Below are 24,304 nucleotides of genomic sequence, written 5' to 3' on the forward strand. Positions count from 1 at the left end.
ATCGCTGGCAGGATCTCCTGCAAGCAGGGACTGGGGAATGTGAGGACTCCCTCTTGTTGAGTCAGACAGCATTTATTTCGGCTAATCTGCAGTTACAATGCTTTAAAACCTAGCTCAATCGATATATTACAACAGCAAGGATTTTTAGATGGGGGGGTCTCCGGTGTACATTGCTCTTGATGCGGAGGGTTAGCAGCGGATAGTGTGTATATGTTTGCCACATGTCCTAGACTCGCTTCTTTACAAAATCAGATGGCAAGCAGGCTCAGAAGTATGCTGGGATTTGGGCTGGATCTTACTCCCCAAGTGATTATTCTTGGAGTAAGGAATCAGGAAATGGCTGGGCCAAACCAGACTTTGGTGTTCACAGATATGGCTGTGCTCAAGCTTTGCTTGGCCACCGCCTGGTTAGACCAGGATCCTCCTTCTGTACATTCCTGACTTGCTAAATTGTTAGCAGTATACCGGTGGGAGATAGCCGTGTACAAACGGAGGGGTCATAGGGCAGCAAGGAAAGGCTATGAAATCTGGGCACCAGTAATTAGATGGACTAATGGGGACGCTGGTTCAATGGAAACAAGTTTAGGATTGTACAATGATTTTAGAAAGTCTTGTCGCAATATCTTTACTTTATTTATATTTAAATTTAAATGTAAGCTTAGTTGTGCTTCTAAGGAACGCTAAGTTTAATTATCTTTTGGATCATGAGGTTGGGGGGATGGATAGTGCAGGGGGTGGCGGGTAGAGAGCGAGCAGGGGAGGGGGAAGCTTTAAAAATGACATTTAATGTACTCTTTAGTTTTTTTGTGTTTTTCTCCCTTGTTCTGGATTATATGTCTAAAAAAAAAAAAATTATAAAAAAAATGGAACTACTTGTAAGTCTATATTAGCGCTAACCAAACTTCCTATTTCCATCCATTCCTGAAGAAACTAACTGGAAAGGTCTTTTTTGGAACAGTTTCGTGCTTTTCTTCCCTATTTCCTCAGTCTTCCCCGAATGACACTCCTCAGTAGTTTCCAGAACTGTGAGTGGTGTATTTGGGAATGTTTTGGACTTTCAGACTCCATATATCTAACCTTTGATGGTTTGACACCTTTACCACCTGCCCAACACATTTCTGATATCCATTAATTGGTTTTCATCAGATCAGACATCTAGCAGAGCTTCCCACCCGACAACACACACCATCACATGCTAGACAGAATAATTTCACCTTCATGCACATACCACAACAGCAAAGCCACATAGCTGGCAAAGCCCTGCCAAACACACTCTCTTGCACCAGACCCACATACACCCTTGAAACACTCAGATAAAAAGTTACATAAACAATGTTGCACAAAAATATGTACCTGGGTTGTGACACATATATAGAAAGCACTCTGCACCAGTCAAGCAATTACTAACCAATCAATCAATACAACCTAAATAAAGGATAACTCATTTGGCAGACCCCTCCAACCAAAAAGTAATATAAAAAGTTAATATTTGCTGTTTAACCTCAGTTGCATCAATAATGGCATAAAACCACATGATCTAAGACATGCAAATGTTTTTCAAATATTCATTATTTTTAACACGTTCACATAATTAATCATTCCCACTTAAATTCATTATATAATAAATAATTATTAATTTCATTATTACAGTTACTTTACCAAATTTTCTTTATATATTAGCTCCTGAACCCTAACTACACTCATTCACACACTCACATTTTACTAGATGAAAACATCGGGCCCAGGACAATGACAAACATCTCCAAAAGACAGTGTGCATCATATCATATTAGCAATTATCACACTGGTTGTCTATATCCACTGAACCAAAAATACAAACAGGTCCTTCTTCAGGAAAACCCATCCAATTAAATTATTTTATTTACAGCAGGGTTCATGACTGCTTTTATCTAGAACATAGAAAATACCAATATTAAACTTCTATTCCTGTCCTGGATCATAAATTGTAAATTATAAATCAGGTCAGATAAACCAGCATCCTGGCTGAAACTGACTCTATACCAACACCACAAACAAGTGACATACAATAAAGGAAGTGACCACCACCAACTAGTGTGTCTCTACCTCCACTGAAAAACAAACAGGCCTTTTGTCGTGTAGTTCCTAAAAATACATAGGATCTGCATGTTTAAACAACATAAACTAAGGGATTAATGTCCAGATTGATTCCAGGCACCTCCAAAGGATATGTTATCCTTTAGACCAGCTAGCTCACAGTGCCACCATAAGCCACCTAACCTTACCAAGGAGCTAATAGTTTCTGGCAACTATCGAACATGACAACCCTTGATCATTCAGGGATCGTGGCAACAGTACAGTACTTTTCACTCAGTCAATCTTGCTCACTTAGTTTCAGAGAGATACACAGAATAAACAATGGGGACGTTCTCAATAAGTATTTTTTGAACCAGCGTCATTCTAGTATAAAACATGCTTGCTGAAACAATCATTAGACAGAAACCAATGTATAAGATTACAAGCACCAACAGAGTAAATAAAAGGTAGAATTCTACCATAGTGCTAAAACAGTAAATATATGAAGGCATATAGATACATGATGGTAATCAATCGTACTCCTAAGATGCAAACGCTATCTAAGTGTACCTAAGTGTACCTAGCATGTATGTGGGTGTAAAGCCAGGAATCCCCTAGGAAAGAGCCAACCCCATTACCTGAAGGAAGAGAACGAAGGACCCCGTCTTGGTCTCGATTTGGACACCCCGCAAGGGATGTCAGACCGCTGAGTTTTGTAGTTTCTGCAGGCCGGGACCTCAGCGTCTTCTCCTCTGCTTATTTATTGTTGGTATGGTTCTTTTATACCATAAAGATAGCCTCGGGGATCCTTACACAATCAGTATGTTGTGAGTACAATTATTTAAATGAGCCCAAATCAATACCTGCATTTATGCAAAGTAGTTCTTTCGCCCTAGGATGAAGATGACCATGACTTTTATACAGAGTATGTTAATCCTGTTATGTGCGTCATGTGCAGGGGCTTTTCTAAGAATCCTCGTGCATAATAAATGAGGCTAGTTTCAATAAAACTGATCGACGTTTATTCAGCACATAACTGGGTAAAAGGTCAGTGCTAAAAACGTTATGCAGAGAAGGTAGGACAAATGTAGGTAAAAGGTTGTGTAGCTACCTAGGCCTGGATTGGGGTACTTAACACCAACTCCTCATCCGAAGGTCGATAAGGTCAACTAATGCTAAAATATGCCTGTTTAAAAAGATAAAAACATTGTAGTAAAAACCAGTGTAAAAACATCTAAAAACATGGTCTATGTAAAAATGATGCTATAAAATTATCCAAGCTTTATAAGTCTGCTAACTAGTCAATATAATGTTAGACCAACTGAGCACATCGAAAGCCATGCTGCTCAGTGAGAGCAGAAAAAAATAAAATGAAACAATGTTTTTGCATTCAAATTAAGCCTGGGCAAAGTACTACCCTACGCTCGTGTAGTTTGCGAAGTTTGCGCTACTTCGCACTACGCGAATTGCATGTAGCACAGTGCAAACACACGTAGCGTAGTGCAGCGGTCATTTTTTGCTTGCTCGCGGTCCTCAACGTCAAGTTGGCGACCGCGAGCAAGCAAAATGACATCCCGGCAAGACTTTTTCCTCGTTCGCAATCAGCAACATCAGGTTGCCGATCGTGAGCGTGGAAAATAAACCTCCCGGCGAGCTTCTCAACGCGGGGAGGTCAGGTTTCTCATTGTGAGTGGTCGCATATGCTCGCGACCGCTCGCGATGAGAAACTACCAGTCCGCGTTGAGAAAGCTGCCGCTCGAGTAGAAATCTACTCGAGCAGCAGAAAACGACCGCTTGCACTGAGCAAGATGCAGTTTGCACTGATTGCACAGTGCGGACAAGCACCCGGCACTGTGCAATCAGTGCGAACAGCATCTTGCACAGTGCACTACGCAGTTTGCGAAGCTACGCGTAGCGCTACTACGCAAACTACGCCCAGGGTTAATTCAAATTTGGCTTGTTTTAGAAAAAAGGCCAAATTGTTCTCATCACACGGAGAGCCAAATGTTTATGAATCCTGTGTGGGGTACGCAACATCACTGTCGGTCGAATTTGCAGACGGCGGTTCCTGTAACACCTCTTGTATCAGGTCAATGGAGCAAAGGTGATCATCTTCAGTTCCCACAGCAGCCGCCGGGGGAACACTGGAAATCTGTGAACCTGTTGTAGAGCTGTTGTCCGATCCGACAGGAGCTGAAGCCTCCCATGGGGGCTTTAGGAATGCTATCATCAACATGAGAATATGCTGAGGACACTGTAATACGTGGGTCGTTAAGGGGTCCAGTAGTACTTCTTTGTCCGGTAGCGCAACAAATGGAAGCGTCAGACATATGTCCAACACGCACTCGTATCCGCAGAATAGGCAGTGGAGCACAGGCAAGATGCAGTTGACCCAGAATGGTCTGAATGATAGGAACCAATACTCCCTTAGCTCCCGAAGCCGAGGTGTGCCCAGATGGAGTACCATGCGCTCACGGCAATATCGCACCAGGAGTGCCTCTTTCATAACTTGAGGAACTGGGCCATTGATTGCGGAGCAGGATACCCACTACAAGTAGTAGGACCAACGGAAGACCTCCAAAAATGCTTCCCAATATGGAGTGTATGTATGCTGGAATAACTCTGAAGAATGTCTGAAAAGTGCTTGATAGTCCAGAACCTATGCTTTTAAATAGGTGCACGATCCCCCTCATGTCAGACATGTTAAAGATATGATGAACCATTTCCCCGAAATGGAGCGGGAAGTTCGTACGGACTAGCGCCTGTATCTCAGATGAAGACCTTGCAACCTGGAGATCAAAAGTCTCTCTGGCTGAGGTTAAGGCCACATCTTTCTGCAAAAGCATGGCTTTCAGTCTGCTCAGGTAATCACACTGTAAAAAGGAAACATTTAATGAAGGCCATAGTGTTGCCTCCCTAACTGTGTGGGTCGGTGGAAACAATACTTGCATACAACAAGTATCCCTGAACCTTACTGTGACTAGATATGCGACGCCTGGTACCATCCCACAACACCCTTGAACATTCAACATCAAATATCTCCCATTCGAGAGCATTTTGGAACACCGGACAAATCACGGCTGCTGGGGAACCCTTCAAGGGACAGGATAAGTTGGCAACCGAAGCATTACAGGCTCCGTGAAGCAAAATATCCTTACGGACTAGAGACCCACTTAAATCAGGTTCACAGTTTAAACCGCTGAGAAAAATTCAGTGTCCCCATTCCTGCATCTAAATCTGTACTGTAATTCCCAGTTCTCATGTATGTATCCGTCTCCCAACACGTCATACCTGCCTACCTGGTGATACTGTAGACAGTATTGAAATTGGAATGTCGTGACGGGCAGTGTAATATAGCCATGGATTACCCATTCTGTGGAAGGTGACTCAGCCACGGTGAAAGGTAATTGGTCCAATTTTTCAATGTGCAGTTTTATATATTTTGCATCTCTTCATGCCATTGACATCTGTCTTTCCATTAGATTGTATGCAGAACACAAGAGTTGTGCTCTTGATGTAGCGCCAGGGCATGTGGCCAGAACGCAATGATTGCAGCGCTCAGCTTAATAATAGTATGTATCGCAATTGCAATTGTCCATGCTATAAAATAGACAAATGCTGCTCCATTATATCTATTGCAGAAGACACAATGTTGCCAAGAGAATAAATTCTGGATGATAATGTGGTCATACCATTGTCGACCACTGCCAAAGCCTTTTCTAGGTTAACCCTATCAAACTCACGCAATCTCTCAGCAGCCTCCTGCTGGGAGATTTTCCATATCTCCATGTAAATAGCGTACAAGAAGCGCTTTTGACGTGGCTTCTGGCGACCTAACAAAAAATCCCTAAGATCCATGTCATCCGAGAGAAAAGACAAGTGCTGTTTCACCAGGGACAGTGTTGAAGTCTTTAGCCACTCTAGGCATAACTTCCAAACACTGTAAGATGTCACTACCCCGAGTTTTCTGAATGTACGTAGTGCAGGTCAAACCTATGGATACTAAATCCTTCGGTGGTACCCCTGAATCGTGACTGACACCTATTTGTGTTGATAGGCCAAACCAACCATCCCTTTCAATTGGGGTCAGATGAATTGTATGAACCATTGTGTAGAATGATATCTTATGTATCCTCACTGTGTTGTGTGTAATTTTGCCATCCCTTGAAGTGTGTAATTGAAGGAATTTGAGGTAAGTTCTAATCCTTTATCTTGGTTAGTCCGAGACAGGAAGTCTGTTGCACTCCTGTCATTCGGGAAGATCATCTGATGTGGTATGAGGCATGCTCTAGATAGGGTCTCAGTTACCTAAACTTGCCAAACTTTAGTCCCCCAGACAGACTATATACGTCTACAGTGTCTTTCCAAGAGTCAAAACCATGTACAGACAGCTGGGCAATCAAGGAAGCAGAGTATATCTGTTTTGTGTTAGTCAGCATACTTTTCTTTGCAGGTGAAAGTGCAAGCTTATAATAATAAGAGGTCCGGTCTGATGTGCTAAACCCTGTTCCCATTGATGGTAAGAGAAAACATTACATGGGAATCTTGCTTTGTGCAAGAAATTATGACAATAGTGTTGGTAACAAAACATGGTATCAAAAATTGATGTACCATCATACAATTCATTATTTGAAAATGCAGCAGACTGTTCTAAATCAGACAGCATAGTATTCACAGTTTCAAAGTCCCAATCATCAGAGAAAGTACTAGAGGTGATGATATCACTAAGAGAAATTTTAAACAAGTGTGGTATTTTTAAAGGTTCAGTTGGACCATATACATCATAGGAGACTCTATCCCTAAATATTCCTTTGGGAACTGCAACTGCTGTAATGTCCACTAAGGACAGGTCTCTCTGTTCGTGGTGTGATGATGCATGCGGTTTCAGGACCAAGTTCATATGTTGTACTGCAGAGCTTTCTGGGAGGTAATGTCCATTCAGGAGCAAGAAAAAGACAGTCACTATACCAAATCAAAGGACTAGGAACAGTAGATCATTCATAATCCAGAGCTGTATCCAGGGAGAAACAAAGTAAGTCTTTTTTTAGCCAAAGGTAGAAATCACAAAATTGTTGTTTTTGGGAAACAGGCGGTGGTGGTAACTCGGGTTCACTTGGATCCAATGAGAAAGTATCAAAATCGATTAAGTAGCCAGACTCAGTTTGATCTATCTTTGGTAGCCCAGCAGGTTTTGTGGAACTGGCAGATGTCTCCTGTCAAGACATATTCACATAGATGTCGGTATTAGGCCGAATAGTGATATGTGTTTCATTTGTGGCTTGTTACTGTTCAAGGTCAACAGGTACTAGTTCCATACCATTGTTGGTAACTCCTTCAGTTCGTAGAGTAGAGTCTTCAAAGGTTATTAATCTTTCTGTTTGAACTGCCTGCATGATAGTGAGAGGAGATCTGGTGCTACCCAGGAGCCCACGTGGTCTACTATTGAGTATCGGCCACATAGTATGGTTTGATCAGATCAATTGAGACAAATGTATTTTCTTTCTTGCCGGCAAGGGGCGGAAGAAGTACTGTTCTTGTTCCTTCGACAGCCAGGACAGGTATAGGTGCTCAGTTTTGTCCATAATCTTTTCTCTTACCAGGTCTCCAAACCTCGGAACCCAGGCAGGTCTTGCCACTACAGCTTTCACTTCTCCAGTGGTGGTACGTTTTACATGGATACTGCTTTGTAATGCCCGGAATTCATTGGCTTCCTGTAAAACAGCCAAACGATCCTTGATGTCAAATGGTTTTTCCTCTGCCACTGTACTGCCGCAGTAGAGGTCAGGTACCCATATTCTAATCCAGAACAGGACTTTGTATGGAGTACGGCCCCCAGGTAACTTCTTGGCATGTTGTTAAGTGCCCTCTGGACCCCTTATAGGTTATTAATCCAATTGCCACCCAAGCCTAAGACCCTTGCTGTTAAGGATTGCTTTAAGTCTCAGTTCTTCCTCTAAACAATTGAATTGATACGGGGAGAAGTACAGCAATTTTACACCCAAACTTCCCATGGCTTCTTTGTAAGCCCATGAGCTAGTTGCAGGGCCACGATCAGAATGCAATGTGCCAATTGCGTACGTCCCTATGAAGACTCGCAAGTCCTTTATAACAGTTTGGGCGTAAGCCGAGCGTTGAGGCCAAACCCACAGGAATCTATAGCATGAATCCACTGCCACTAGGATGTACCTGCAAGCCCCGTCAGATATAAGGGGCCAAAGTGGTCCCAATAGACGCATGCGAGAGGTCTGTCTTATATCAGCAATGATGTTTGTGGTGGATGTGCTACGGTGGAACCTTTTATCTGCAGACAGATGTCGCACTTAAGGACATAACCCTTGGTCGATTTAGTACGACCTGGCCACCAATAACGCTGCTCCAGTAGTGAAATAGTTACAGTGATACCTGCGTGTGCTGAACCCAGACCCTTGTGTGCAGCTAGAATTAATCCCAATCTGCGATCCATGTTTGGTATTACTGGTATTATTCTATCCCCCACTCCTAGAATTTTGTGCATCTAACTTGAAGGAGTACTTGAGTGGGAAACCTTTTGGCAAGGCTGAGCTGTTGTTGCACGTAGCATTCACACCTATATTATCTGTCCGTCTATCCTCGTACTAGAACGATTGATTGCAGCAACAGAAACAGTTCGCACTGTCGTCTTGGCGGCTTCATCAGCCAGTGAATCCCCTTCAATGTGCACGCCAACACGCTGATGACTCAATATGTGAATTACATGAACCTATGGCAAGCCTTTTTTCAGCTCTGCCACTTGTTCCCAAAGCATTTCATGCTTTATTGTGCAACTTTTGGAATCTCGAAACCCATTCTGGCCCCAATAGTGAAGATATTCATTATCTGACTGGACACAGTAAAAAGAATCGCACACAATGAGTGTGGAGAATTCCTGATCTGTGTTTTTTAGTGCCAATATCAGGGCTTTTAGTTCTGCCAGCTGAGCCATGCAATCTCCTAGAGACTGCGTCTGTGTATTGCTAGGACGGAACTTGCCGTCCCACATACATCCCTTCACAATCGCACATGCTGCGCTGTATTGCTGTTTACTTCCTACGGCAGGCTGGACAGATCCGTCAGTGTAAATTATGTATTCATACTGATCTGGAGGCATTATTTCATTCGGGAGAGGATATTCTTGTTTGACATGCAGAAATGCTTGCATTTTTAATGTGGAGTCAAATTTGTAGTCTACATCTGTTGCAGTGAGAGAATTAGCCCACTGTATCCATCGCGGATGCAGTGCTTTTGCGTTTGGAACGCTTGCTTTGTTAACAGCCTCTAAGGTTGGTACCGGAGTTATTATGCGTTTCCCTTGACCTAGTGCTCTTTCTCTCGCTACAGCAGTCTGTACTGTCGTCAGTATTTTTTCTGTGGATGCAAAAAGCATCTCAGCATTTGTATACAAATGTGATTTGTATTCAATGGGTACTGTTTCACCTTCATTGAAGGTGAGATAAGTGTACCCTGATTGACCCACGACCACACGGATCACCAAATTTGTAGTATTTACGTGTGTGTAAGTGTTTGGAAGCTATCATGTCAGCTTGTTTGAAATGGAGAATTTCTCTGTGCTCCTGTGTCCAATGTTGAACTGAAAATTCAGGTTTGATTAGGTCGTAGAAAGGTATTACCTTTTCTGCATAATCTAAAATTTATGTTCTGCCAAAATTTAGGAATCCTAAAATGGATTGTAAACCTTTCAGAGTTTTCGGGGGTTGGAGCAGTGCACATTTTTCTAAAATATTAGCTGCCAGTCTATTTCCTTCACTTGATAACTCATACCCCAAAAATGCGACATTTAGATGGGCAATTTTTAATTGTTTTAAGTTACATTTGTAGCCTACAGTGGAGCACCCCAAAATTATGTTGTTCACCCTGTGCAAGTGATCCAATAACTTAGACTCAGAGAGATACACAGATTAAACGATGGGGACGGTTTCAATAAGTGTTTACTGAACCAGTGTCATTTTAGTATAAAACATATTTGCTGCGACAATCATTAGACAGAAACAAATGTATAAGATTACAAGCACCAATAGAGTAAATAAAAGGTATAATTCTACCATGGTGCTAAAACATTGACTATATGCATGCATATAGATACATGATGGTAATCAAGCGTACTCCTACGATGCAAACCCTACCTAGGTGTACCTAAGTGTACCTAGCATGTATGTGGGTATAAAGCCAGGAATCCCCTAGGAAAGAGCCAACCCCATTACCTGATGGGAGAGAATGAAGGACCCCGTCTTGGTCTCAATTTGGACACCCCGCAAGGGATGTCAGACCGCTGAGTTTTGTAGTTTCTGTAGGCCGGGACCTCAGCGTCTTGTGTCAGCGTGGAAGCTTCTCCTCTGCTTATCTAGTGTTGGTATGGTTCTTTTATACCATAAAGATAGCCTCGGGGATCCTTACACAATCAATATGTTGTGAGTACAATTATTTAAATGAGCCCAAATCAATACCTGCATTTATGCAAAGTAGTTATTTCACCCTAGGATGAAGATGACCATGACTTTTATACAGATTATTTTAATCCTGTTATGTGCGTCATGTGCAGGGACTTTTCTAAGAATCCTCATGCATAATAAATTAGGATAGTTTCAAGGAAACTGATTGACATTTATTCGGCACATAACTGGGTAAAAGGTCAGCCCTAGAACCGTTATGCAGAGCAAGGTAAGACAATGTAGGTCAAAGGTTGTGTAGCTATCTAGGCCTAGATTGCGGTGCATAACAGTTTAGAAGGAAAAACAAAGAGACAAGTTTCCAATCTGTTTACTTAAATCATCATATAACCTTCAGGATACCTATCAAGAAACCAGAACAATCTAGGGTCCCAACTGTTACTTAACAATTAAAGTAGGGATAATTATCTATTAAATGGTTTCCTCTCCTCATACTTTAAAAATACATTTTGACCATTTGCATTTCCAAGTAGATTCTATATTTATAGGTTCCATTATGTCCAGTGACAAATCATGTTCCGCTCCAAGGAGTCAATTAAAACAAGGGAATAATACTTTAAATGAGATCCCAATTTCCATCTGTCTTCTAAAGAAATCATTGTTGAGTGCTAAAATATGTTATCTAAAAGGTCTATCGTGTGGCCTCACTCAGGAAACTAATTTGCTTGATCTTCACAGAGATATACATGCTTTCCTGCATAAAGTGAGACTACAAAAAAATGTTATGCAGTGGACTACTGATACAGTAGAAAAGCCTAACAAATCAGGGCTTACCTAGTCTAGATTTTCTGAGTCCAGAAGTAGCCATTTTTGAAAAAGCCGAACTTAAAATCTTGAAAACATGACCAAATTTGTTTCCTGCGTATCAATCAATTTGAGTGAGGAAGAGGTGAACTTCAGTATTTTTTTTTTTATTATGCTAACATTACAATTTTTTCATTAGAATCATCTCCAAGTTCCAGTTTTGTATGGGGTTCCTACAGTCCATAAAAATCAGAAGGACCACCTTTGAGACCAATTTCTCAAACATTAATGCTATAAAACAGCCCCAGTCGAAGTATGTAGATGTATTCTTGAGCCCCATCATTACCACTTTTAACTCACATAGCAATGATGAAGGAAAAATGGTGAAGACTAAAAATATCCAAGAAAATAGAGATTAATCCTTCAGAACAAGGGGTCGGGTTATGAAAATAGGAGAATAGGTGCTTCCCTCTGTATATGTTAAAAAATATCATCACTTTAATTCCACATTCACTCAATCTAACAGACTCTCACAATAAAAACCCTAACCAAAAAAGATAACAAATGTGAATGCCAAAGTTCTAGAAAATATAAATCTGATTTGAACCCAATAAAAATACATGTAATAAGTTTTTAAACCTTTTACATCAAGACATATAAAAACATGTATTGCACATAACATACAATGAAGAATTTTATAAGACATATCAATCTATCATTCCGCATACATACTTCTACTGTATGTGTCACTGAACATTCATGAAACTTATTATCATGTAAGAATATCCAGTGCCAGTAGATCATGTCACAATATTTTGTAGATATGTTTTGGTGGGGAAGATTTATAGGATCCACGTATTGCACATAACATACAATGAAGAATTTTATAAGACATATCAATCTGTCATTCCGCATACACACTTCTACTGGATGCGTCACTTAGCATTCATGAAACGTATTAATTATCATGTAAGAATATCCAGTGCCAGTAGATCATGTCACAATATTTCGTAGATATATTTTGGTGGGGAAGATTTATAGGATCCGCGTTTTTAAGGACTAAACTAAATAGTTATCTTCTGTAAATCAAGAATATTATTTCACAACTTCTAATGCAAACCTGATATTCTATACCAGACGTACAACTGGACATATATTTCACCTGGCATATCGACTCGGCGCCTCTGTGTGTCTCTTATATTACACTTCACAGAGTCAAAAAATATATACCACTCCACTGTACTGGGGGGACAGCCTCTCATGTGTCGAATATTTTACACTGTGTGTGTAAAAACTTAATTCCAGCAGAAACAGACCCTTAAAATTAAAGGCATGTTTATGGAATCTCTATTTATCCGATTTCAACAAGTTTATTTAGCGTTGTTGTGGCTCCTTCCTTAGAAAAGCCTTTTCATCACACCATTATGTTTGTCATCCTTATTTATACTTTTGGGCAGCAACATTTGATTCGTACCACAATAGGGTCAGGTTCACTCCACTAGTATCTCCACACAGCTGAAACTCATTGTATTCTCATTGCATTGATTGAATAAACAGTAGACAAATAAGAGACAAGCATTAGCAAACCCAATAGGTCTCGCCCCTTGTGGTCAAGTGACGGGGCTTCTTTGCATTGGCGCTGCTGAAAGACCAGGAGACCCAGTTCTACAGGGGCAATAAGTGCTACTGATCCCGGAGTGTCTTTTGCTGCTGAGCCTGGAGCAGTCTGCGCTCCAGGAACTCCAGGGTGACGGGGCCAAAAGCCCCGGAGCAGCACGTGCTGCAGGAGCTCAAGTGCTGCAGGAGCAACTAGTGCTGCAGAGCCATGAAGCGTGTGCTGTGGAGATGTAGGAGCAAAACGTCTATGAAGCGGGTACCGCGCTGAGCCACGAAAACACTGCATTGTGCCGTGAGGGGCAGGGCTACTTCGACATGCCCCTACAAGTCCCAACTCCACCATATTGGCTACAGGGCGGGTGCAAGAGGTTTGTGAAACCGGATGAAGGTAATGAACCAAAAATATGGTTGAAATGGTAAACTTTATTTAAATGGCTAATAAGCCTTATGTTTTTTAAAAGGTTAGCAGCCTCACAGAGATTGGCTGCTGTGACAAACGAGCAGCACTAAAGGAGACAGCGGCAAGGGAAGTGGCTGAAGACGGAGGAGGGGTGAGGAGATGAGAGGGTGGGACAGGGGGAGCAAGTCGGATCAACAGTGAACAGCGGAAGGGCGGTGACTGGGGGACGGCAGAAGAAACAGCTTGGGTTGAGCACGTTCAGAAAGGCAATAAATTGGTTTGCCAGTCTGAAATAAAGAATTTTAAATATTGGTAGCGGGTCATGGAGGAAAGAAATGCCGTTCATAAACGATTAAAGGCAAGCTTAAAGTGAAAGCGGAGATGTTTATAAATAAAGGCTCAAGGTGACAGCAAGTGTTAAAGCGCGTTGCTCACCTCTGTCACACCTTACATTTCAATTGAAAGTGGGGCCGTAGAGAACAAGAGAGGGGAACACGAAACACAGTTGAGGGGGCAGGGACCTGCACAACGAAGACAGCTGGAATAACAAGGGTGGGCGCTAAAGTGAAAGCGTCTGCGCTGTAAAGTGAAAGCGACCGCACTTAAAGTGAAAGCGGTGACGTTTATAAATAAAAGCGTGCCGCTCGCAGGCTCAGGACTTCGCACCAAACAGTGGATGGGCACGAACCTTGCTCTGAGACGGACCTTGGTGAGGACAGCACGCTCCTATTTTTGAAACGGCACGGGGCTTTTAACCTCTAACTTTTAAACTTCTACTTACGGGACTGCGAGGACCAGGGTGCACTCCTCACTGCTGATCACCTGCACCTGGTTCCTCTTCCCGCTCCTCCCCCTGCCTATTTAACCCCCACCTGTTCTCGCGTTAGCGGGACGCGTGCGGGGCGAAGCCCGGGCAAAGGGCGGGCCCGTCTGAGCCCGTCCGAGCACGGTTGAGGACGGGACGGGGCATAACTCTCGGCCCCTAGGGTATGATTTACATTTGTTACATCAAGTCACTGGTTGCCTGTGTTGCCTTTGAAACACCGGTCTGCTGGGCTCTTAGAATTATTGCTCTTGTTGTCCGTCAATATCACTGGTGTTTTGGCTATGGCAACTGGAGGTGTGGGGAAGGGGAGGAAGTCCCTTACTGGTTCAGGAGTTGTTGGCACATTAGATAACTTTATCACCAGGGCCAGCTCTGTGTTACAGAGGGAAATTGAACTAACTGAAAAAAGGCTCTCTTTGGACCAAATCTTTACCAAACGGTCCTCACTGGGGAACATTGCTACAGTGCAGTCACCAACTAACCATCGCACTTCCACCCAAGCGCATATTGTAAATTCCCATGACAGCCTATCCATATCTCCAGCTTTGATCCATAATACCAACAGCTTTACCGAGCTTGAAGAGTCTACTGCTCAAGCTCCAACTCTTCCTGTAACCTCTGCGGGGTTAACTAGATCTGGCCTACCAATCCGCTTGGAAGCTTCTAATGCAACTTTGATAAAGCAGACTGCTAGACGTAAGCGGAGTGGCACAGTTCCCCCTAACAAAAGATCGAAATATTCTAAGCGGCTTAAACCCGGAGTCTTAGACTGTGCAGTTAATACAGAACTTGTCAATCTGGCGACGCAAAGTACTGAGTGTGACCTGGGTACGGATCTTGGAGGAGAATTCTGGACTAAGTTGGAGCAGCTATTTACTGCTATATGCCTCCCAATGTGTAATAGACTTGATCTAATTGAAAAAAGCTTTCTGCTTTTGAACTACGGTTTGCCGGTGCCTTGGGGGTCACTGAGCCTAGTAGGTGGGAGGGCACTAACACTAATACTAATTTTTCTCTCTCTGCTAATAACTCAGTCGGACCAATTGCCTCCGCATTCAAACCACCTAACCCAAGGCTAGAAGTAGTAGCTCATTCCACCCTGCAGTGTGATAGGCCAGGAACCATTGCCCAAATAGCACCTGATGGTCCAACCTTACTATCTGTAACCGAGAATGCTCCGAGTAAGGGAAATCTTGCCACCTTAAATTCACCTGTTGATCTGAGCATTCACAATGCACCACAAAATACCCCTAGTCGCCCAAACACTGACACTCAAGCAACACACAAGTTAACTTGTTTGGACCTCCCCCCTGAATCAGTTCCTTATGTGGTGGTTCTTTCTGGGGTTCCTACCTTGGACAAGGGTATAAAGGAGGACTTTAGTAAGCTTAAAAATAAGTGTATTCACTGGCTGAATCGTCACAAACCCCTTCCCAATAGATGCAGGAGCGAAATCCTTTTCGTAAGACGGTTAGATTGGGTGGGTCATAGAACTAAAGATGTACAGGGAGACTGCATTATAATCAATTTCAGAAATCCTGGAACAGTTAGTTATATCTGTAATACGCAGTCATGTACCTCTGGCTGCTCTGAAACATCCATCAAAGCCCTTCCACTCACATATTTTTACCCGGGTCCACCTTCAGTAGGCTGTGAAGCTCTTGGGAGGGGCTGGGTGACTGGTCCAGGAAGGGCCGAGGTGGGTTTCCCTCCCAATCGATTCAATGAAACCCAAGTTAATACTCAATTTTGCCCACCTACTCTTGAAACTTTCCATCATTTCAACAGCTATAGTGTTTTAGATCAGGTGGACTGACGCTTGGACCCCAGTGTTTCTACCACCTTGACTGGGGCCCAGAATGGGTTATATAACAATAAGGTAGCCAGGGGGCTCAACCATCTCAGGTTTGATCCATCTTCCCCCCTGTTCACACCTAACTCCAAGGTAGCTAAATCTACGGGATGTTTTACTACACCTTTGGAAGATCTTCCCGTTCTGCCACTGCCGGGGGGGTTGGAACATGAACATGTCCGGGTAAATTTAGACAGGGAATGTACCCTCCCAAGTGCCTTTTCTACTAAACAAGAGCCCAAGACCGATATCAACTTTATTTCTTGGAACGTAGCGGGCTTAAAGAACAAACAGATCTGCGAAGAGTGGGGTAATTTTATGGACACCTTCGATATCTGTCTATTGCAGGAGACCTGGGCTTTGGAAAATCACCAACGGGAGGGGTTTGCTTCTTTTGACATTCGTGCTCTATCTAGTGGTAGGGGGAGACCTTCTGGAGGTCTCAGCACATGGGTTGCAACTTACCTGGGTGCTACAGCCAGGCAACTACAAACGGGCTGTGACGACATCCTATGTGTTCTATTAGACCTGCCTGGGAATGAACATCTAGTTCTTTTGAATGTTTACTCAAGACCCTCCCCAGGTGGTAGAGAATCTAAGGTCATTTCAGCTTTGAATGATTTTATCCTGACCCTAGATCCTGAATATTCTGTCATAGTAGGTGGCGACTTTAATTGTCAATATGAGCCACTCAGTCTGATAGACCAAAATGACCCTGTGGCGGAAGATACACATTCGAATATCCCTGAGCCTATGATCCCTATGGTCAAAGCCTGGACCCCACTAGTGTTACAAATTCTCTCTCTTACCCTTTCCTTATCCCTGAGGGCTTGCAATGGCAGATTCAAATCTGATCAGCCCGGACAAACTACCTTCAATAGAGTTGGACAACTGTCGATCTTGGATTATATCCTGATCGATATAGCATCTTGGGACAAGGTGCTAGATTTTAGGGTTGTCGCCCGCAATGATAGCGACCACAACGCCCTTACTATGAAATTAAAATCAGGTAGCTGGGGTCTCTCAACTAATGGCACTGTGGCGCTTCCATCTCCGCAACCCTTAATTCTGCACAATAACAGACGTAGAGTTAGATGGTCCAGCATTCTTGTGTGCCCTGAGAAACTGGCAGAAACTTATAGATTGGCATTGCCCTGTCTTAATGAAATGGCCGGAGTTGTGTTAAATTGCTCTTCCACCGAGAGCATATCTAGTCCTGTCAACATCCATACCCAGCTACCCACTCAACTTTTGGATGTTTTCTCCCGGGCAGAGGCCCCCAAGACTCATGTGGCCAATAAACAATCTTGGTACACCCCCGAGTGTAGGAAATTAAAAGCTGAATTGATCTTGGCAATCAAAGCCAAGGATAAATTTAGGACTAAACTACTTCGAGCCCAGTACAAACAACTGATCCACAGGGCAAGGAAGTCTTGGGAAGCTGACAAATGGGAGGAGCTAAGAATAGCATTACAGAATAAGGATTTTAGGACCTTTTGGGCCATTGTTAGCAATGGCAAGAAAGATCCTAATACCATCACTGGCTCTAACATAGCTCCTGCAGTGTGGGAAGGACATTTTGGGGGTTTATATTCTGTAATGAACTGTGACCCACCCTTTTTAACTGATCCTCTCCCTAACATAGCTTGTTGTGCTGAGTATACCCAAACAATTAAGATCAAAGAGGTTGAAAATGCCATCCGCATGCTCATACCTAACAAAGCGCCGGGTTTGGACAAAATCCCAGGTGACCTTTTCAGGTCTGAACCCATGATATGGGCACCATATTTATGTGTCCTGTTCAATTCCATCTTACTCGGCGCAGAACCACCAGTAACCTGGCGAGGCGCTGAGATAGTGCCAATTCACAAAAAAGGCTGTCCTTTACAGCCCTCGAATTATCGCCCGATAAGCCTAATTGACACGACCCAAAAGCTATTCGGGCGTATAATCTTGGACAGACTACAGGCTTGGGAAGTAGAAAATAACATTTTAAGCACTTTACAGGCTGGCTTCAGGAAGGGTATTTCAACCCTCGATCAGATCTTCCGTCTCCAGGTCATATACTGGAAGTCTGTGAGTGTGGTGGGTGGCAGCCTCTACCTCATTTTCGTTGATCTAAGATCAGCATTTGACCTGGTCCCGAGAGAAAAGCTCTGGGCAGTCCTGCAAACGCTTAATGTTCCCACCTATCTCTTAGATGTTTTGAAGAGTCTTCACAAGGGCAATTTTGCCCAGGTTAGATGTGGAAAGCATGGCGAACTCTCCGAACGTTTCCTTGTCAATCGAGGAGTCCGACAAGGATGTGTGTTAGCGCCCACGTTGTTTTGCCTATATATTAATGGGCTCATAAAACATCTCCTAGCCATAAAAGATACTGATGTCCCTAGGCTGGCCTCGGGCAAAGTACCAGCCCTAATGTTTGCTGACGACACCTTGTTGTTGTCACGCACCCCCATGGGAATCCAGCGTATTTTAGATGGCTTTGTAGACTTTTGCAGTGATAGGGGCCTTGAGATCAACTTAGCCAAAACGAAATTTATGATTCTTAACCCTCCCAAACACACTCGCCCCAACCCAGTATTGAATGGTATCCCCCTCGAACGGGTGAAAACGTTTGGTTACTTGGGGATCACACTCCAAGAAGATCTGGGATGGGGAGGTCAGGTTGTCAACTCCACTCTTAAGCTGACCCAAACCACAGGAGGTATGGCTAGATTGTTCAAAGGTTCGGTCTTTAAACCAGCTGCACCAGTGGTAGAAATTTTCAAAACCCAGGCCAGAGCTGCTTCAATCTATGGAGCCGAACTTTGGGGCCACTCCAAAATCGACAGCTTATCTAGGGTCGAAAACTCCTTTATAAGGAATTTGTTGAGCCTACCCTCTAGTTCTCCGATGGTCCCTATTAGGTTCGACCTGGGTCTGCTCCCTATTGAAGAGGTGGTGGCTGTGCGGCCTGTTTACTATTGGAAGAGACTTTGGTCCAATCCGGACCTGGAAACCTACAGAAATGAATTCTTGGGGCTCTGGCCTACAATTAAAAATATAAATATCCCCTGGTTAATCTATGCTAGGGACACTTGTGCCAAGATTGGCTACCAGGAACTCTGGGATACTCCAGAAAGTTCTTGTCTGGCTGTTTCAAAAACCAACTTGGCTGAACAGTTTAGACATTTTTATTTATCATGCTTGCACATGAATTCAAAATTAGGTAGGTTGACTGCCCAGTTTCTTCAGATTAAACCGAACTACGGGAGGGAGTTATTTCTGGATTTGATTTTCCCCCCTGTCGCTAGGAAGTTATATGTCCAATTAAGAATGGGCACCCTACCAATTAGGTCTTTCACTTCTAGATGGGACACTAACAAAAACACTTCATGTCCAGCATGTGGCTACAAACTGGAGGACGAAAACCATGTGTTCTTTTTTTGCCCAACGTACCTTTCCCATAGGAAACGCTGGGTAAAGCCTATCTGCAGAAATCTTGGCTTCAGAGACTGTGCTAATGCCCTGCGAGTTTTAAAATATGACACCCACCCCCCAATTGTTTTCGCAGTATCACGTTTTTTAAATGCTGTATGGTTGCAGCGCAGGAAATTTTCCACCAATTGTTAATTTTTCAAATATTTCAACCCAACTATTCTATTTCATATTGGTGGTTAAAACGTGTTCTGCCTTTTGACTTGGTTTTTTCTCCTTTTATCTTTTATCTTTTTTTTATTTATTTTTTTATGTGCATTGCTGTAATGTATTGTTGCTTTTATGGCCCTTGCGGCCGAAATAAAGTTTATGAATGAATGATAAATAAAAGCTGGAGGTCATGGCAAGTGTTAAAGCGCATCGCTCACCTCTGTCACACCTTACATTTCAATTGAAAGTGGCGCCGTAGAGAACAAGAGAGGGGAACACGAAACACGGTTGAGGAGGCAGGGACCTGCACAACGAAGACAGCTGGAATAACAAGCACGGCCGCTAAAGCGAAAGCGACCGCGCTGTGTTTAATTAGTAACCTGATCCACGACGAGGAATGCAGCATGCCGCTGCTTGCTCCTGCAAGCAAAACGCTGTGGGAGTTAACATTTTCCAAAATAGGTGGGACATGCGTCTGTCTCCCTTTAGCCATTTGCAGGCTATGATAACAAAATGACACAGGCAACAGCCAACCAAATGCTTGGGGGGGACTCAGACCCACACAGAAAAGTTTAGAGTGATTACAAGAAGCCTCGCAGAGCAGCGCATGCGCACTGGCTTAGACTTGACCTAAAAAAGCAGCCACTCTGCCTCTATTGGTCTATTGTTGATTCAGTCAATACAATGAGAATGTTGGTTCTCACTCAATTAAAGTTGATATGCCCAAATTGACTTATTCAACTGATGAGGCACATTGTTAGGCTGCTATTTTTCAACTCTCATTCATCATACTGGAGTCATTTTCACGAATCCCATGTCAAGCAGTCCCGAGAATGGTCTCATGTATTTAAAGACACCAGACACCAAAACGTCAACGATGGCTCCACTTCTCATTTAATATTCAAAGCTTGGGGACTGTTTTTAAATCTAAAACTTATCACCAAACAACTCACCTCGGCTCATCATACATTTTGTCTAAGGTGGTCCTTGATGGAGGCATATCTTACTAATGCATGACAAATGTATGGATCTTGCAGTTTTCGTGTCCCAGTAAGATTTGTTAATTGTTTGTTTTATTTCTTATATATAAAACTTTTGAAATGCCTGATATGTATGAAGACCTATCCATTCGTAAATATAAAGCATTACAAAGACCTTTACATATATCAAACTCATTATTGGTTCACACTAAGTTACACAAACTATTTCTAACCTAAATAGTGAACGGAATCTAGATCAAGTCAAACAACAAGGAACAACATATACAATTGAGGAACTGCATTCACATATCGATCGCAACGAAAGGCTGCTGAAAGCAAGCAAGCGCTACAATGCCTTATTAATGACAAAAAGTACTATGCAAATACTAATATAATATCCATGTACAGATGAGACCCTGGCTTTGGCTTTCAAAATCATATTTAAAGTGACACTGGCTTTGATTGTGATGCTATTGAGGATCATTTAAGCTTAAACGTGAGTGTTGCTCTTCAAGATTGTGTGGAAATCCGTTAAAAAGTTCTATAAGGAGCATCGTGGCCAAGTAAACGATTTTGGTATACATGCTTTCAACTTTTCTTTAGTTTTTTTTTTAATTTAATGTATAATTTTCACTTTTTCTTTCTAGTTCCCTAATGAAATGTATGTCTGTAATGTTCTTAATCCTACATGATGAGTTCAAGTCTATTTGGAAATCCATTAAAAAAGTTCTAGAAGGAGCATAATGGCCAAGTGCACGATTCTGGTATACATTGTTTCAACTTCTATTTAGTTTTTTTTTTTTTAATTTAATGTTTGATTGTATATCCCTTTAAGCTCATTAATGACATATCTGTCTTTAAATGTTCGTAATCCTGCATGATTTGTTCTGCTGTTTGGTCCACTAGCGGAAGCAACTAAATTTGTAATGTAATATTCACCGAGCACGCACGTTACTCAATTCCATGCATGAGCTGATAATCCATTCAATGTTCATTCTTTGTTTTTAGGGTAAGAATTGCAGTCCTGCCTTTAACGGAATTAACAGGACTAAAAATCTTCACTGGGTGAGCTAGTCACGCTTGGAACAGTAAACACGAAAGCTCTGCTGTGTTCATGGCTTATTTACATTTTGTCTATGGCACTTCTGGTAAAACGTCAGTCCTTTAATTCAGTACTACATTTCGAGAAAAGAACATCAGAATATAATGTTTTAGGTCTGTATGTCATGGAAATGTCCAGCAAAATGAAACTGTTCCATTGATATCGCATTATTACAAAATATTTACGCAACGCATAATTCTCGACGATGCCTACAACTGATACCGCTGAACAAATTATAAATTGTGTTTCATGCACAGATAAACTGTTGAACAGTTAAGTCACCCATACTGCCTCACACTCACCTGCTCTGAATGAACTCGTGAGGACGATCAGGCAGGTCACTACCACAGCAAGCTCAAGCGGCACAGCGTCGCCGTGGTAACTGTTTGTATGCATTCCCGTTCCCATGACATCAAACGACCTTTACGGCAGTGTTCGCCCTGTACAGCAGGGTATGGAAACGCAAGATGAGCCGCAGAGTACGTCGAGCGAGGCTGCCATCTTTAAATAGTAGTGTGTTCTATCTACGACAGCATGGACAACATCTGTTGAAAAATGTAGCAGCAAAATCGTATAGCAGGAGGTTGTACTACCTCGCATTTATATTAATAATATTTTATACTTTACAAAAAAGTAAGCACAAGTGTATCATTTTGTAAAGTATTAATTAAGCAACTAGCGACTAAACACGTTTAAATAACTGTCTTTCCAACTGTATAAACCATTTAGACTGTATATTTTAGTCTCATAAACCAGGGAACTATCATCAAGGGTCAATGACGTTCTCAGGAGGCAGGTCGGTTTAAAATTGCTAAAGTGGTGTTCTCCAGGTTGTCCGTTATTTGTGTTAATGCCACAACGGTCGTGAAACATCCGTAAATAGTACTGCTGATTTTTTTATTTTTTATTTTCCAACAGCAGTGGGAGAATTGATTTTCTGTTAGGAAAGAGCCTCGCGAACTGGCTTATGCTAACATTAGGTAGTGTTTACACTGTTCTCAATCTTACCTCAAGGTCACAGTATAACATGTGAAGACCACTGCATAGTTGGGAACATTTGAAAAAAAATTCCAGGGACACTTTGCAGCACAGCTATCAATTAGTTACTTGAAAATTTACACCCACTGCCCTAAAGCTCCGCCCACTCCACCCAATACCCATAGTATTTATTAGCATAATTTTACATTCCCTTTTGGCTCTTGTGATAACAGGATTAAGAAACGTACAACAAGATGTTGATAACATCTCAAAACAAATACAGGAGTGCCATCTGCTGGATTTCTGACAAAAATACTCCACCAGAGGTTTGTTTTGGATACACTCAGGACAGATATCACATTTTATTTCAAGTGAGCAATCTGCAGATCCTGCAAAGCTAAGTGATTTGCCAATCGTGCACAAATGCAGGCATGTGTAATGACGAGACGACAGAGAGAATAAAGTAAGCGACCAGCTTTATTCAAATTACATATCGGAATGCCGTTGGAATAACGGCTTACGCACAAGCATCCCCAACATTCCAAACGCGCGCCGGGGAACACGCGCACGGACACACAGGGCAGGACGGGGGCGGGGAAGGGACAAGACAGGGAAGGGTCACAGCATGTTACATCTTCTCCCGTTTTTCATAAGTAACTCTGGAATACATAGTTTCAAAACAAGCAAAGGAAACACATACTTTTATGCTTTCCCTAGAAGAGCTAATACATTGCGTAATCCTTGAATCTTACAGGCGGAACAATTGTTCTCCTATCACGAATGGTATCAACAGGACCAGTGGCCACACCAGGAAGAGATACTCTGGGAATATCCTCTATTGACACAGGAGTAGTTTTCCCCCCACATGCTCCACCCAGGCACAACTCAGCAGAGGACACCAGACCAGCGTCCTGCGAGCCACTGGGCCTGCTCACAGGCTCAGATATCCTGCTTCTTGCAACTTTCGACCCATTCCACCATTGACCATTGTCTAGGAGAACGGCAGTACCCTTTGTTTTGACCACGCGCCTGGGTTCACTATACTTGCTCATGTTGGCCCCCTTCCTGGGATACTTCACTCTCACCACATCACCTTCTTTCACGGACATCTTTCGTACAGCATTTCTTGTGTCATAATTAGTGCGCATGCGCTTCTGGCGCTCATCTACCAGACTTCTCATCTTACTCTCTTTTTCTTTATGGTTTTCATTTTCCCATTTTTTCCAAGCCAATGACCAATGTGGTTGCAAACGTGTGATCGCTGCCCTGCCCCTGATGAGTTCAAATGGGATTCTACCAGTGGTACTGTGGGGGGTGGTACGGTATGACCACAACCTGGTGCGTAGTGCTGCCTCAACAGGAATATGAGACTTCAAAGCCATTTGGATGGTTTCTTTAATCAGGCGATTGGCCCGTTCTACTTGACCATTGCCCTGTGGATGATATAAAGAGGATTTTACGTGCTCTATGCCATTTTTTTTAAAGAATGAGACTAACTCAGAGGATACAAACTGCACTCCATTGTCGGAGACCAGTTGATGAGGAAAACCTTCTCTGCAAAATAACTCCTTCAGGAAGTTAATTACCTCACGTGTAGTGGGTTGAGACACAAACTTGACTTCCACCCACTTGCTGAA

At 42.7% G+C, this 24,304-nt stretch overlaps 1 protein-coding gene across 1 annotated transcript in view; it reads right to left on the minus strand.

The window, feature by feature from the left end:
- CFAP251 (cilia and flagella associated protein 251) overlaps positions 1-22,106 on the minus strand; it is a 670,115-nt gene extending 648,009 nt beyond the window's left edge. Inside the window, exon 1 of the mRNA XM_085633872.1 lies at positions 21,992-22,106. The gene's annotated coding sequence lies outside the window, so the exon portion shown is untranslated. The remainder of the gene's footprint in view (positions 1-21,991) is intronic.
- Between the last annotated feature and the right edge of the window lie 2,198 nt (positions 22,107-24,304).

The sequence above is a fragment of the Triturus cristatus genome, chromosome 11 (genome assembly GCF_964204655.1).
Source record: "Triturus cristatus chromosome 11, aTriCri1.1, whole genome shotgun sequence".
NCBI classification, from domain to species: domain Eukaryota; kingdom Metazoa; phylum Chordata; class Amphibia; order Caudata; family Salamandridae; genus Triturus; species Triturus cristatus.